This window comes from Mus caroli, chromosome 1, assembly GCF_900094665.2.
Source record: "Mus caroli chromosome 1, CAROLI_EIJ_v1.1, whole genome shotgun sequence".
NCBI lineage: Eukaryota > Metazoa > Chordata > Mammalia > Rodentia > Muridae > Mus > Mus caroli.
The window spans coordinates 135,524,676-135,534,001 of NC_034570.1; the positions used below are offsets into that span (position 1 = coordinate 135,524,676).

The window sequence follows — 9,326 nt, forward strand, 5'->3', positions numbered from 1 at the left end:
TAAGAGATACACTTACCTGCTCTATAAGGATAGTGTTTAGAGCACAAATAGAATCTGCAGTGGTTTAGGAAAGTAGCAGTAGTAGCTTCTCCTCTAGGTCCATGCTCTTATCAGCCATAGGAACTGGAGTAGGACTATAGTACTAAGCATGAATTCCCTGCTATTGGGAGGACTTTAAGGCTTAGGTAGCTACTGGTAACCCCAAGGTTATAAGTGCCATTACTGTACCTTACAGGATATTTTACCATCATTCTTGTGGTTCACAGCTTTAACAGGTACATTTATTGATTAGATTTCTTGTACTATGAGAGCTAGTTCTCAGATGTTTCCAGGGCAATTCCAGCTTCATTACTCCAAGTACTGAGTCTAAATTGTGTGGCATCTTCAGCAGTGAGATCTTATCTCCTATCACTGGGAACCATACAAGGGCACTGGCAATAGCCTATGCTGTTTTTTTGAGGGAAGTCTCTAAGACTTCCAGGACTTACATTTCAAAATGAGGAATCACATGGCTAGTATTGAAATTTTTGTTGGCTAGTGTATGGCTTTTAGTGGGAGCATTATACCTCAAGTAACATAATTTCTTTTAAGCTATATGTTTATATCTGTACATACATTTATAAATACAATTTGAGTAAAAATAAAATAATATGATGCCCTATGATACTTTTAAACTTTAGTTTTATTTATTATTTTTCCCCTCCTTTCTAAGGTATCTTTCTTCCTCTCTCCCCATTTTTCTCATTTCCCTTTCATAACATCTTACTAAGCCCCCCTCTAGATCTTTTCTCCTCACCCCATGTTCTTCACTTCTGGGATTATTCCAGGTGATGTATGTGCTCACACTAAAAGATTTGCAGCTAGGGTCCACAAAGAAGAAAGGACATGTGACATTTGTTTTTCTGGACCTGGGATCACTCAGTATAGTATTTTCTAGTTGCATCCATTTACCTATGAATTTCATGATTCAGTTTTCTTTACAGATGGATAGGATCCAATTGTGTGTATATACCATATTTCATTATTCACTTGTCAGTTGAAGGATATGCATTTAGTTGTTTTCATTTCCGATCTATTGTGTGTGGCAACGAACATGACTGAGCAAGTATCTCTGAAGTAGGTTGTTGAGTTCTTTGGTTATCAGCTCATTTGTTGATTCAGCCTTGTAAAGAAGAGCAGAAAACCAGAAATATCAAAACAACCTTTATAGACATCGTAGTGATCTCTGAATATGAAATCTCAGACCTGCCTCTGCTCCTGCCCTGGCAGCTACTGCCATAGAGGGAGTGTTTCAGAGAGTGTACTGGGGTTTCTCTCCTTAGGAATCCTTCCAGTCCTTGAGGCACAGTCAGAGGAATGCAAGACTCTACAGGCTGTGTTTTATGGGTTGCTATGGAACTGTCTAAATATTATGAGCAATGCAGCAGCATATGGCAATGCAGTGGAATTAGGGCAACTAGAAAACATCTTCATACCTTTGAAATGTAAGCTGCTGTTTTAAGAGACCAGAACGAGTGCATTAAAATAAACAAATTAGTCTTTATTGCACTGTTAGACTCAGAGTGAGGATATAAATCCGAGACTTCCAAATAGCTTTTCACCCAAGGTTGGGTACACCCAACAAGGAAAAGCACAGCAGGCCAATGAAAGGCAGAAGGACTTGGTAGCTCCATGAATCTAAATCATAACATTAGCATTACACATAGAACTAATTTAATGTCTCCCTGCAAAGGTAAAGTAGGTGTAAATAACATAACTGTGGACCATGTCAGTCACGCAAATTTCTGGATTCTGACTCTATAGTGTGTCCTGAAATCCCCAACTCTTAGTTTCTCAAGGTTGTGTGTTGGACTCTTTCTCAGATTCCAGTAACTGTTTATAAACCTTAGTTCTAAGTTTTCAATCAGAAGTTCCCTACCATAGAACACATTTCTCTCTTCCTCTCAGTCTATCAGGTGGGGTTCATTTAAAGAATGGCAATTCTTTATGAATAACAGTTCTGTGAATGCTGCTTTCTTCTTCAGACTCTGCTGAAGCCTGCTTCCTCCCTAAATGAACACTGCTAATCTGAAAATTCAAAATGCACCCAGCGCAGAGGCCCACGTCAGTCACAAGCTGCAGCGCGCGAACAGGAACTAATTGCTTTGTGGTTTTTCTTGTTTTCAATGCCCTTTGCTTCTCTTCTGTAGACAGTTGCTACTGAATAAGCTTTTTTCCCTTCATTTCTTTTGACGAAAGAGGGGGTAAAACACCTCACAAGTCTTTGCCTCTACCGTAAAGTTCAACTTTTAACAGATAAACATTTTATTTATTTTTCTTTCCTTTTTTTTTTCTGATCCTGTCCCCCCCACCCCCCACACCCTACCCCCGTAAATAAAAAATTTACAAGTATAGAAACTTTACTTCACAGAAAGAGGGGGCAGTCTCAATCTGTAGGTAGGTTTCAGGAGCAGTGGAAACCTATACTAGACCAGTTCCTGTTGTCTAGTTTCTCTTACACACTGTTCAGGAGTTAAGCAGTCCCCCTCCCCCTACTCCTTGCTTCTCTTTTCTCTTCAATTCCTTGCAATCAATCAATCAATAAATGTTCTAAAAGTAAATTTCAGTGTTGTTTTGTTGCTACCAGCTGAATATTCTCATCTGAAAAATAGCTTTAAGAGTCTAATAAGTCTCAAGAATAAAGTCTAACAGGTAGGGGGGATATAAAAATATGTTGAGAGGAAGACTGTGTAAGAATTATTCTCAGACGTCAAACCACCCCCTTTTCTTTCTTCAGTTTGTATAATGCATAAATGCTAGGAAAATAGGATCCAAGTTCAACTACAATCTGGAATAAACCTAGCAAGGCCAGGAAGCCATCCATTTCTACCACATTCTTGGTAGCACCTTATATCTGATATTGTTGAAAGGGATGACTCAGTAACCTAATCATGAAGCAGGTTCTGTTGCAGAGATGGTCACTGCACTTCATGTGCAAAGGCTTTGTGTCTATGAACTCTGTATAAAGTTCGTTTTCTTCAAATATCAAATAAGAGATGGGAATGTAATAGACAGGTATGGGAAAAAAAAAAACAACTTCATTTTATTTATGGTCCAGTGAGAAGTTTAGAAACACTGTCTTCCCCTTCCTCCAATAAAACACAAATTAAAGTTAATATAAAGTGTTTTAAATGTCTGGTGATTGTGCTAGAGGTTATTAGTATTAGAAATGCGGTCAAAGGGGGAGAGTTATCAGCAAACAGATAGAAATCCAGCAGGTCTGACAGAGCAGCTCTGTGGTCTTCCAATGTGTCAGCGACCTCAATGAGGCACAGGTTTTACTGAGTGGACAGAAAATGCCTCAAACTTGTTTCTCGGTTGCTGGATTTCTGCAGAAGGAAGTAGGTTAGTCAACTGTGTCATCTGTGACACACAGATAACAGACATTCTGTATGCTTCATTGAGTGATGGCTTGCATGCTGTACCTTCGTACTTTGGGGAGACCTGATGTCTTACACTATCCTTTTGGCAAAGCATTGTTATCTTCGGTGGTTGAAGACTACACAAGCAATTGCTCCACATGAAAGGATACAAACTAACCTGTAAAAGTGAATTAGCATCTGTCTCAATTGCACTTTGGGACAAAAATGATTTTATTAGTGGTTCTTAGCCAGGGATGATTTTACTACCCCAAGGAACATTTTAAAACTGCAGGAGACATTTGAAATTATCATGATGGCACGTGGTGTGATGGAGAGAGGGCATGATACTGTTCACCATGTTGAAGGATGCTTGCTTGCTTCTTAATCCATCATCTGACCCCATTGTCAGTTTGGCCAGTAATGAAAGAAGAAAAAAACCCTGTTGGACATGGATTATCAGAATGAGGACATTAGTACCTAATATATCTATGATATAATTGTTTTTTCATATTTAGAAAGATAATTTTTACATTTTTAGCTTTGATTCAAAGTAAATGGACTAGGTCTTTTGTAATAGGTGGTAACTGTGTTTTTATAATCATGTAAAAGAGACTTACTTACTGTTTTGAATATTTGAAGATTGAGTAACCTTTTCTATTTGTTTATGAATCCCCAATTAAAGGCCTTCTTTAAATTTGAAAAGATGTAGGGAAATTCATTGAATGGAAATCCTGTGCCAGGTGTTGAGGTGTGGGCTTGCTATCCAAACTACTCAGGAAGTTGAGGGTAGGAAAATTGGAAGGTCCAAGATAGCCTGAATATGGGAGGTGGTGGCACATGCCTTTAATCCAAGGACTTTGGAGGCTGAGGCAGACTGATCTCTGGATTAAAGGGAAGCCTTGTCTACTAAGGGAGTTCCTGAACAGCCAGGGCTGCACAGAAAAACTCTATCTTAAACAAACAAACAAACAAACAAACAAACATGATAACCTGGGTAATTCAGCAAGACTCTGTCTCAATATAAAATGATGAAGTACGCTGGCTTTGCTGCACATGTAACCCAGCAGTGTAGTGCTTGCCTAATATCCACAAAACCCTGTGCTCAACCTCACTGTTGAGAATGAAGAACCCGGTTTTATCTTATGCTTAAATCACAAACATTATAGATACCATCATAACATATGCTGAGCTAGGAAATAACAAGCCCTTTACTCTCCTTGTTAGAGTATGGGGTACATGATGTCGCTACATATCTGATTATATGTAGTGGGAATCTATCCAGTTTGGATTTTAACCCTGAACACTGTTTTTGCACCATCTCCCTTACTGTGACAGAAGGCAGGGAGAAGGAAATCTTCATAAGCCTGGAAAGGCTATGGATACTGTTCAGTCAGTTTTGAGAAATGAGGCGTTTCCTATAACAAGCATATCAGAGAAAATCTAATTTCAAAGAAATGAGCTGTCAGCGTCTCAGGCCTAATTGACACTAGTATGTGCCAGTTTTCCTAGGGTAAGGGGAAGAAAACATAAAGTGTTAGTTAGCTAAACTATTGTGACCCTGACCATGGAGCACTGTAAATTCTGAGTATCGGTCTTCTGCAGTATCCTCTAATTGCCTCTAGACTCCTCAGAGGGTTGCTTGGCATGCATCCACCACATGGCTCTGCCTCCCTCCTCTGCCCTATAATGCTCAGGTTGTTTTCTGTGTTTCTCCTAATGGTACCACTCATCCTAGAGCACATGGTCACTCTAATGATGTGGGAGTCACGGGTCTGATTCTAAACAGTGAAAGAAACAGTTTTGTCCAGATTCCAACTCTTCTTATCCCTCTTAAATATTTGTGTTTTGTCCTCACCGGCAAAGAAAAATCACAAACAACCTCAGCTCAGTTTCCTGACTTCTATGCCTAGGCTGGAATATTTATTAACATATACACAATTTATCTGAATTTGGATTGCACTTAACAGTGCAGATGTAGATGATTTCTTTTTACATTTTTATAACAAACATATCAGAAAGGAGATTACAAAGAATAAATAGTACCTTCTAAAACCAAGTGAAAAAAATCTTTGGTGGTAGTGAAAGCTAACTGTGGTATTTCAAGCAGTTTTTACTAACTGTGTCTTAGTCACATTTCAAATTCATTGCTGTTCAGTTTCAGCCAAAGCACACTTTTGATGGAGGCAGTGAAACCTTTTTTAAAAAGAGGACCAAATTAAGAAGTAAATAGAGTATAAATAGTCCTGGCCAAGAGCAATGTGGGCTCCAAGAATGAATTTTATTTGGACTTGAAATTCTGAAAGATCTAGGTCAGTTGAAACCTTTATTTTCAGCTGCTGAATAATGAGTATTTTTCTTAACTACAAACTATGTTGTCTATTCAGTGCTGCCTTCAGGTATGTGTTTCTAAGTTTGAGCAATTTGTATTGGATATCCAACCTGGAGGCTCATCCTGGGGAAGACTAATTCTAGTCTTTTCATCAGCTGTTAGTTGTTTATAGCTCTTCATTCAGGGTTGGGTCTCCATGAAATTTCCCTTATCTACATAGTGATATAAACTAATGTTGGAATTATGCAGGTTTTTTTTTTGAGGGGGGACTGGGAGTCATGCCTTCAACATTTCATAAGTGTTGCTTCTTGTCATTGTTACAATCTCACAACAGATTTCCTATCCCTCTGGTCCTTATAATTCTTCTGTACTCTCTTCCTCAATATTACTTGAGCCTTATGTATAGGAGTTGTGCTGCAGACATATGGGTTTGGACTGGCTGTCTCAGTCAGTTTTCTACATGTTGACTAATATTGGCTGTCTTTAATGATCTCCTTCTGTTGCAAAAAAGAAGCTTGTTTGCTGAGGGGTGAAATATGTCCTTAGGTATGGGAATAGCTATTTAGAGTACAGATAGGAATTACACTGGTTTAGGAAGGTGATCGAGAAGGTTCTCCTCTCAGGTCTGTGCTTCTCCAGCCATTTGTATCTATCTAGCTTTACAGGAGCAGGTATGATTTCCCTCCTTTTGTGTGGACCTTAACTCCAGTTGGAAAGCTGGACGTAACCCCTCAAAATCAACGTGCTACCAATTCCCATTGGGAATATACTGTCAGTCCAGTCGTTAGCGTGATTCATAGGCTTTACAGTTGGATATCACTACCCAATGCCCCTCCCCCTTGGCATCTTACAAAGTACCTTCTGATACTATGGGACCCAGTCATCAGGAATGGAGCTTCTGTATCAGTGCCCATTTGTTCCCTCTAAACCCTATGCCTGAAATTCATTACTTCTTCAACAATAAGGCCTTATCTTCATATTCTGGGAGGCAATCAAGGTCGACATTTGTATTATATTTAATTTTGCATGAATATAAAACAAAGGTTTCTTATGTCTGTTTTTGAATTGTTAATAATGTTAAATGGAGCCTAAAATTGTGGCTGCATATTATATAGGCAGTCCTATCTTGGACTTTGCCCTTTATTCTTGGGGTTTTTGTTGTTGTTGTTTTGTTTTGTTTTGTTTTGTTTGAAGATATTGTGATTTTATTTAAATACAAAACGTGAACACATTCATTTTCTTCGCTGTGTAGCCTGGCGTTGGGATTGGTCACTCTGATGGCCAGCTGTGCTGCTCTTTCTACGACGGCTTTTCGGTTCTTAGAGGACACATTGTGAGCAATCTCAGCACAGTAAGATTTGTTGCACATCAGCAGCACCTCCAGCTCCTTAACATTGTGGACCAGGAACTTGCAGAAGCTGCTGGGCAGCGTGTGCTTGGTTTTTCTATTGCTCCCGTAACTGATGTTGGGCATCAGGATCTGGCCCTTGAACCTTCTCCGCACCCTGTTGTTAATGCCTCTGGGTTTTCGCCATTTCGCTTAATTTTCACATATCAGTCTGACTGGTGTCTGATGAACTTCTTGGTCCTCTTTTGGACGATCTTAGGCTTCATCAGAGGCCGGAGGGCATCCATGATGCCGCAAAACAGATGGTTTTTAAATTTAATTTAATTTTATTATTATTTTTATTTATTTTATTTTATTGCACGACAGATGAACCTTTATTTTTTTTTAAATAGCACTTCAAATAAATTAAAGGGACAACCGTCAAGTGTTCAAATTGTGAAGAAATATCTGAAAACCTAAAGAGACTCCAAACTGCAGTCTTCTAACCTCATTCTCTGTCCAATGGCAAAACCCACATATCTTATAACCCTCACAGTTTCTCTCTACTAATTACCCTTTATTCTTAAACTGGCCTTCTGACAGCCCTATAAATACTTCAGGCATCCTCCCTGCTCCAAACTTCTGTATTCATGGTACTTTCTGCCTGGATTTAGATTCCCCAGAGAAAGCACTTCTTAAATGACTCATACCCTCATCTTCTTCAAGTCTTCACCATTCTAACTTTTTGGTGATGTTTAACCTGAACACACTATCTCCACTGCAAATGATTTACCTGTTTTCTGTACTTGGATGTTCTTTTGTCTGCTGAGATTTTATATATTAAGGCCTTGTTATATATTACATTTTTCTTATTGATTGCCTTGTCTTCTACAGATTGGTCCCTGAATGTGACAAGCTTCATAAAGGCAGTCGTCATTTTGTTTGTTCACTGCTGTACACTGTTGTAGTATTTAGAAGGTGCTTCATATGGACTTCTTGAATATGTAGGCATTAGAACTTGCTATCAGAACCTGATATCCAGCCTTGTTAGCCACAGATAATGTTGATTAATATATACACATAGAGTTACACCATAGAATGTGACTCATTTATAGAAAATCATTTTGTTGAATTCAATTGCTATGTGTCTCACTCTAGCCCTTGATTGTCTCTAAAATATGGTCCCTTTATATTTTATATAAAAAATACTGAGCCTCAGGACAATGTTGAAATTTGGACTGCTTTGTGGGGAGGAAAAGCATTGCTTTTTCAAGATAAAGAATCCATTTAATCAGGATTCCTTATCAAAACCAAATAAAATATCTGCTCCCTCACACTTCCTTCTTGTAAATATAATCAGCTTTTAGTATGCAAAGGGCTTCCTGGTTAGTAAAATGGAAACTGGCCGGGGCAAGGGCCCTACCGCTTAACTGGAGATGGAAGAGCTAGTTCTTAATTTTACGTACTTTCATTTCAGTCATGTGAGGCTCCAGGCACACAAGGCTGTAATATATTAGTGGACCTCACCTCATCCTGAGTCTTCATAAATGTCTGCCTTTGGAGATACTGTGTTACCTGCAGGACTCAGTCTGTTCTCTCTGAACAGTATTTCTGCTTTCCTTAAATTATACTGTAATGTGGTAACTGGATTTTCATTTTACCTAATGGATCCAGGCAATTGAAAGAAAAGGTTTCTCTCTCTCTCTCTCTCTCTCTTTCTCTCTCTCTCTTTAAATCCTTGACCTCTATCCTGCATCTGGCCTCTGACCACATATTGCTACTCTCTTGGTCCCAAGGATGAATTGTTCGTGCTGGTTTCAGGGCCACTTCTGCTTCTCCCACGATAATATTTTCCCAGCAATTCTTCTCCAGCTTCCAACTCAATACCACCACCTCTACCATGCAGCATCCTAGCATGGTCTCTCCCATCAGTATGGCTTATATACTTTGTCTTCTCTTGTCTTTCTAAAATCCTAGAGCTCAGCCCCTGGTTCTTATTAACTCCCTTAGCTATTTTCTACTATCTTCTCATTATTGCTCATTAAAAAAAAAACAAAACCAACCAAACAAACAAACAAACACAACCGAACAAACAAACAAACAAACAAACAAACAGGAATAAACTACCAGAACTATCTCCAGCAGCAAAAAAAGAATCATTTTATCCTGAAAAAGTCTTTTTCTTAAAACATCCTATAGAAATTCCCTTGTGCTGAAGAGGTGGTGTAGTTTGAGAACACCTGCTGTTCTCTAACCCATGTCAGGTCAG

The 9,326-nt window shown here is 38.9% G+C and overlaps 1 pseudogene; it reads right to left on the reverse strand.

Annotated features, from left to right (window-relative positions):
* Positions 1-5,542: 5,542 nt before the first annotated feature.
* Positions 5,543-7,365, reverse strand: LOC110296147 (annotated as a pseudogene).
* Between the last annotated feature and the right edge of the window lie 1,961 nt (positions 7,366-9,326).